At 39.5% G+C, this 6,730-nt stretch overlaps 1 long non-coding RNA gene across 1 annotated transcript; it reads left to right on the forward strand.

The window, feature by feature from the left end:
• Positions 1–139: 139 nt before the first annotated feature.
• Positions 140–2,677, forward strand: LOC122292000. Its single transcript, XR_006236835.1, has 3 exons — positions 140–525; positions 610–688; positions 2,088–2,677. It is a non-coding gene; the product is annotated as an uncharacterized LOC122292000 (long non-coding RNA).
• The last annotated feature ends 4,053 nt before the right edge of the window (positions 2,678–6,730 follow it).

The following is a 6,730-nucleotide window of genomic DNA, read 5'->3' on the forward strand; positions in this document are numbered from 1 at the left end:
GAGTAGTCATTGTAACAGTGCACACAATGCACACCCTACGGGCTGCTCTTTTTCTTATTATTATTTTTTTTAACTAAACGAGCATTTTGTGGAGTACTGATTCTTGAAAGTCGGTTTGAACTTAGCTTTTCCCCATTCGAAATTTCTTAGCCGCACGAACCTCTTCCCTCGCCCGAATCATATTCCTATGCCCAGCACCACCCACGTGACGTTGTCTCTCTGTTCAGCGCCATTGAGTGACGCTCCTCCATCTGCCTAGCACCGCCACTCCTCACAAACTCATTGAATAGAGTAGCTAAGCTTTGAATCCCGCGAAGACCCCCCTCCTCCCTTTGCAAGTAACCCATGTCGCCCGCCCTCTGCCCAGCACCACCTCAAGACGCTATCCTTTTGTTCAATGCCACCCATCAAAACTCATCTGTCTGCCCAACGCCGCTCCTCCCTACGAGCTCATTTAACTCACCAAACCAGCAACACTACTCCGGTGGAGCTCTATTTTGCCGCCGCTCCTGCTCAGCTTCGTAGGTAAATGTTGTACCATTTTTCCTTCCATACTATTATATTCTTCTTCTGTACTGAGAGAGGTAATGCATGGGTTTTGTGAAATAGGTATTGCGGCTTAGGGCATGGAGAAAAATATTGTTCTTTGGTGATGTGTTGGCATTTCACATCCACTTGGATTTTCTTTGTAAGATATATAAATCTCCAATCCTTTGGTAGTGTATACCATGTTATATCTTCAAGATGTAAATTTTGAACCGTGAGTTACTGTACATAATCGGTTCATGCAATTTATGTTTCTTATAAATAAATTTGTACTTAACTTTTTATATTCAGATTTTGATGCATGCTTATGGTTTGGTTTCTATTACTACCAATAAGTGGGTAACTTTATTTCTTGGGCTTTATAATTAATCCCCTGTTCTTCTATGAAAATTTATAAGGACTTCATAAATTTTCATAGAAGAACAGGGGATTAATAACGTTTGCAACTGGCTTTCTATGACTACAAATAAGTCGTGCTTCTTGATTATTTTCATTGAAGTCTCAATTGTCTAGACTTCCAAACTCAAATGAGTCTAAAAGTTAGTCACTAGATTTTGGTTTGTTCGTGAGTTCCTTCAATGAGTCAATTTTCAAATGGTACTTATAGAAAAAACAAGAAGTTTCATATAGTAATTTACAGTAACATTGTTGATTAGCTTCTGCTAAGAGCAATCTAGAATCCGAACTCCTCCTTTTGTTCTTTTAAATGTGTTAGTGATGGATTTAACATAATATGTGACAGCTTTTGAATTATGCATAATAGCATATTTGTGCTACCAAATGGATGGGGAAGGATCCATATTCCTTTTTATGGATAATTGGAGGCTTTGCCTAAGCTGCCGACCAAGGAATTCTCCAATGTTTAATTTAGTAAGGGAACTAAGAGTAATATAAGAAGAAAGAAAGCAAGAATGTGATGGGTACTGAAATCTTGACAATCGTTACTTGGTGTCACGTCTCATTTCCTGCTTGAGAAAAGTTGTTCTCTATTTTGGATTTTGTTATTCTTTGAGCTGATGGGGCCAATATTTAGTAAACCAACTCTGTATTATTTGATTGCTACTGGCATGTTGACAAAAATTATATCATGCAAACATTGGAGGCTAATAGGATGGGGAGTTATAGTTTGGTTGAGCTATGTTATGTGCAGATTGGTGTAGTGATGGAGTATTTTGAATATTAACATCGCAAAGTTTACAGTGTTTTGTGTTCCTTTCCTGATGATGAGATTATGATGGTATTCTTCAAGTCTAAATTTTCTTTTTTGCTGGTTGTTTAGGCATCACAAGCAGGTCCATCTAATCCTTTAATTCATTTCTTATCGACTTGGATTGGTTGTGCTTCCTATGGTTTATTTCTTAGTTGCCACTAATGGAAAGGATGTGTGCTCTTTAAAATTAGGAAGTTGTTCACCATGCGATATCGTTATATTATCAGGCCACTCATAATCAAGCAAGAGAATGATGAAATGTGTCAATGATCCTCTTTATTAATCTCTTAATAGTTGTAATGGCCATAATGTTAATTGCTTTGCCATGCAGCTTGGAGTCTAGTGAGATTGATCTATCCGAATTTCAAGAAGTTTGTGTTGATGGTAATGGTGGTGATGGAAATGATGGCACTACCCAAGATGATGCTCAACCCAGCAACTCTGCAGCTGAGCCAACTTCTAGGAATGCCAGTGAGATCACATTTATAGATTAATTATATACATTGTTAGATATATCCTACTATTGATCGAGTTTGATGCTGTGAGGTGGTTTCTTTGCAAGCCTTTTTCTTTTTTCCTTTTTTTTTTTTTCTTTTATGTGAACTTTCTTTTTTTAAGCAAGACCATTATGCTTTCTACGAAGTTTTTTTTCCCCAGATTTTCTCTTGAGCATCAGATTGGCAATGGAGGAGGCACTTATCTTTGGTTGCCTTTTAACATTATGCGGGAAGTCCGTTGTTGAAATATGGTAGTAGGATCATTTAAGATGATGCTAGTAATATCAGTGCTATAGCCTATAGTTAGGCTTGTTAGTTGCATTTATTTGTTTGTTGATTTGTTTTTTGACACTTGGTTTTGGGATAGTTTATAGGGTTCTATCTTGTAAACCCTCAAGTGTACGAATATTTGTTGGGAATGGACCGAAGAAACAAAGGTTAAGTTGAAGTAAATAATAGCGAAAGCAACAAAATAAACAACAATCACACAAAGAACACCAAGATTTAAGTGGTTCAGCTCAATGTGAGCCTACGTCCACTATCGGGGTTGGTTTCAATGATTTCACTATGAACAAAGATGGAGTACAAGAGTATTGATCACAAAATCCTCAATCCTAAAACCCCAATACACTAAATGGACTCTTAGGATTGTATACAAAAGGATTCTCAAAACTCTCTCTTTCTTGGCTACTGAACATATCTCAAAATGAAGAGAAAATGATGTATTTATAGCACATGGCGCTAATTCAGAACCGCTCGAGCGGACGTCGAGCGCAAGTTAAGGTTACTTTCTCGCTCGAGCAGACAATCGAGCGGAGGTCGAGCGCTCGTCAAGCGGAACTCTCTGGATGAGTTCGCTCGAGCGGACTGTCGAGCAGAGGGTCGAGCTAACCTTAGCTCGAGCCAGGGTCCAGCCACAGTCGAGCCAGGGTCAAGCAACAGTCAAGCCAAGCCTAAAAAAAAAAAACATTTTCAGCAGGAAATCAAGCCAAACTCAACAAATCTCCACCTTGGCTTGAATTTCGTCAAGCCTAAACAAAAAACCATTAACCAAGAAACCAAACCCCTCCACCAAATCCCCTAAGGGAATCACATACCCCGAACACCAATCAAGTCCAAGCAAAGTTTGAACTTGTATACTGGAACTGGCTTTGTCATCATATCTGCTGGATTCTCAGTAGTAGCAATCTTCTGAATTTCTAACACGCCCTTTGTAACAACTTCCCAAAGGAAATGATACCTGACATCAATATGTTTTGTCCTCTCATGATATATTTGATTTTTGGTCAAATGTATTGCACTCTGGCTGTCACAAAATACTGAAATTGCATCCTGCTGTAATCCCAAATCACTGATCAAACCTTTCAACCAAATGGCCTCCTTAACAGCCTCAGCTGCTGCCATATACTCTACTTCTGTAGTTGATAAAGCAACAGTAGATTGTAGTGTTGCTTTCCAACTAATAGCAGAGCCACACAAAGTGAAAACATACCATGTTAATGATCTTCTCTTATCCAAGTCCCCAGCATAATCAAAATCAACATAACCAACCACCCTTGAATTGTAGTCAGTTTCTCTATCAAATATTAAACCAAGGTTTGAAGTACCTTTCAGATACCTGAGTATCCATTTCACGACCTGCCAATGAGCTCTACCCGGGTTAGCCATGTACCTGCTAACAACACTCATTGCCTGTGAAATATCTGGACGAGTACAAACCATTGCATACATAATACTGCCAACTGCACTGGAATAATGAACACTAGCCATGAAGCGTTCCTCCTCATCTGTCTAAGGAGATAGGGATGCTGAAAGTTTAAAATGTGTAGCAAGTGGTGTACTTACTGGTTTGGAATCAGACATTCCAAACCTCCAAAGAACTTTCTCAATGTACTTTCCCTAGGACAAATACAACTTTCCAGCTTTCCTATCTCTGTGGATCTCCATCCCCAAAATCTTCTTTGCAGCACCTAAGTCTTTCATTTCAAACTCATTTCTAAGTTGGGTTTTCAGCAAACTAATGTCAGATATGCTTTTAGCAGCAATAAACATATCATCAACATAAAGTAGCAAATAGATGAAAGACCCATCAAATAACTGCCTATAATAAATACAACAATCATGGCTACTCCTCACATAACCATGATCTATCATAAAAGAGTCAAAGCGTTTATACCATTGCCTCGGAGACTGTTTTAAACCATACAATGACTTCTTCAATCTGCACAAATGATCTTATTTGCCTTGAACAATGAATCCGTCCGGCTGATGCATGTAAATGGTCTCCTCCAGGTCACCATGCAGGAACGCTGTTTTAACATCAAGTTGTTGAAGCTCTAAGTCATGTGCTGCCACTATGGCAAGCAACACCCTGATCGAATTGTGTTTCACAACTGGAGAGAAAACTTCATTGAAGTCGATGCCTTCTCTCTGACTATAGCCTTTTACAACCAAGCGTGCCTTGTACCTTGCATCTGCAACATCTTGGATTCCCTCTTTCCATTTGCAACCAACAGTCTTCGTCTTCTTAGGCAACTTAACCAAATCCAAAGTTTGGTTCTTGTGAAGGGACTCAATCTCTTCAGTCATTCCTACGCACCATTGTGCACACTCCTTACTTTTGACAGCTTCTGAATAACTGGAAGGCTCTTGACCATCTATTTCCTCTGCTATAGTAAGTGCATACATCACCATATCTGCATGAGCATATCTTTGAGGTGGCCTGATCTGCCTCCTTTGTCTACCAGTAGCAATACTGTAATCTTGCTCACCCTGTGCGCCATCATCAAAATCAGGATCATGCTCATCTGAAGTGACATGATCTTGGGTGTCGTCTGGCATCCCTTTTGAAGCCTCAACCTGTGACTCCACCTTCTTGCCATTACTCTGCTCTTCACTTGTAGACACAGTAAACTCCTTCCTCGGATTAAGCATGGATTGTTCATCAAATACTACATCCCTACTAACTACAAACTTAGGTGATTTGGAATCAGTACACCATAAACTGAATCCTTTCACCCCACTAGCATATCCAATGAATATGCCCTTCTTTGCCCTTGGCTCAAGTTTTCCATCATTAACATGGAAATATGCAGGACAACCAAAAACTTTCAAATTTGATTAATCAGAGGGAGTACTTGACCATACCTCATTTGGAGTTTTTAAACCAATAGCTGTGGCTGGAGAGTGGTTAACCAAATAGCAAGCTGTGTTGACTGCTTCAGCCCAAAAATCTTTAGACAAGCCGGCATTTGAAAGCATACTACGGGCTCTCTCCAAGAGAGTCCTATTCATCCGCTCAGCTACTCCATTTTGTTGTGGAGTATGTCTCACTATGCGGTGCCTCACTATGCCTTCATTTTTGCAGAATTCATCAAAATCACCTCCGCAAAATTCCATACCATTATCGGTTCGGAGTCGCTTAACCTTCTTGCCTGTCTAATTTTCAATCAAAACCTTCCATTGTTTAAAGTTAGCAAATACATTGCTCTTATGTTTCAGAAAATAAGTCCAAACCTTTCGTGAGTAATCATCAATAAAGGTAAGCAAATACTGGGCTCCACCTTTCGATGGAACTGAAGATGGACCCCAAAGATTAGAATGAATATAGTCCACAGTACTTTTAGTTCTGTGAACTCCTGTAGTAAACTGAACCCTGCACTGTTTTCCAAACACACAATGTTCACAGAATTCAAGTTTTCCTATCTTCTGATTGCATAACAAATCCTGCTTACTCAGGATAGACATCCCCTTTTCACTCATGTGACCCAAACACATGTGCCATAGACGGGTGTTGTCTGAGTCTGGATTATCTAAAACAGACACTGCAACTGTACCTGTCAATGTACTACCCTGAAGGAAATAAAGACCATCTGTCATATCTCTTCTCATTACAATCATGGAGCCCTTACTGACTTTAATAGCTCCACCTTCACCGGTGTACCGGAAACCTAAAGAATCAAGAGTGCCCAAGGAAATAAGATTTTTCTTCAAATCTGGGATGTGTTGAACATAAACAATGTCCTGACAATCCCATCAAACATCTTAATCCTAACTAAACCAATCCCAACAATTTTACACGCCATATCATTTCCCATCAAAACAGAGCCACCGTTGACTGACTCATAGGTAGTGAACTAGTCCCTTTTGGGACACATATGAAAGGTACAAGCTGAGTCCATGACCCACTTGTCACCATAACGACTATTTGAGCCACTAATTGCTAGAACAATATCTACGCCGTTAGACTTTTCATCAGCAACGCTAACAGCATTAAAGGAACTAGTGCCTTCCTCTCTATTTTTCAATTTAGAACACTCATTTTTGTAATGACCAAATTTATGGCAGTAATGACATTTAACATTTTTCTTGTTAAATTTTGACTGTGAACTGCCCCTGGATTTACTCTTGTTCTTCTCTGAACTTCTCTCATGTGATCTACCCCTGCTAGATGAACCCTTAACAAACAAACCACTAG

Source organism: Carya illinoinensis, chromosome 13, assembly GCF_018687715.1.
Source record: "Carya illinoinensis cultivar Pawnee chromosome 13, C.illinoinensisPawnee_v1, whole genome shotgun sequence".
Taxonomy (NCBI): Eukaryota; Viridiplantae; Streptophyta; class Magnoliopsida; order Fagales; family Juglandaceae; genus Carya; species Carya illinoinensis.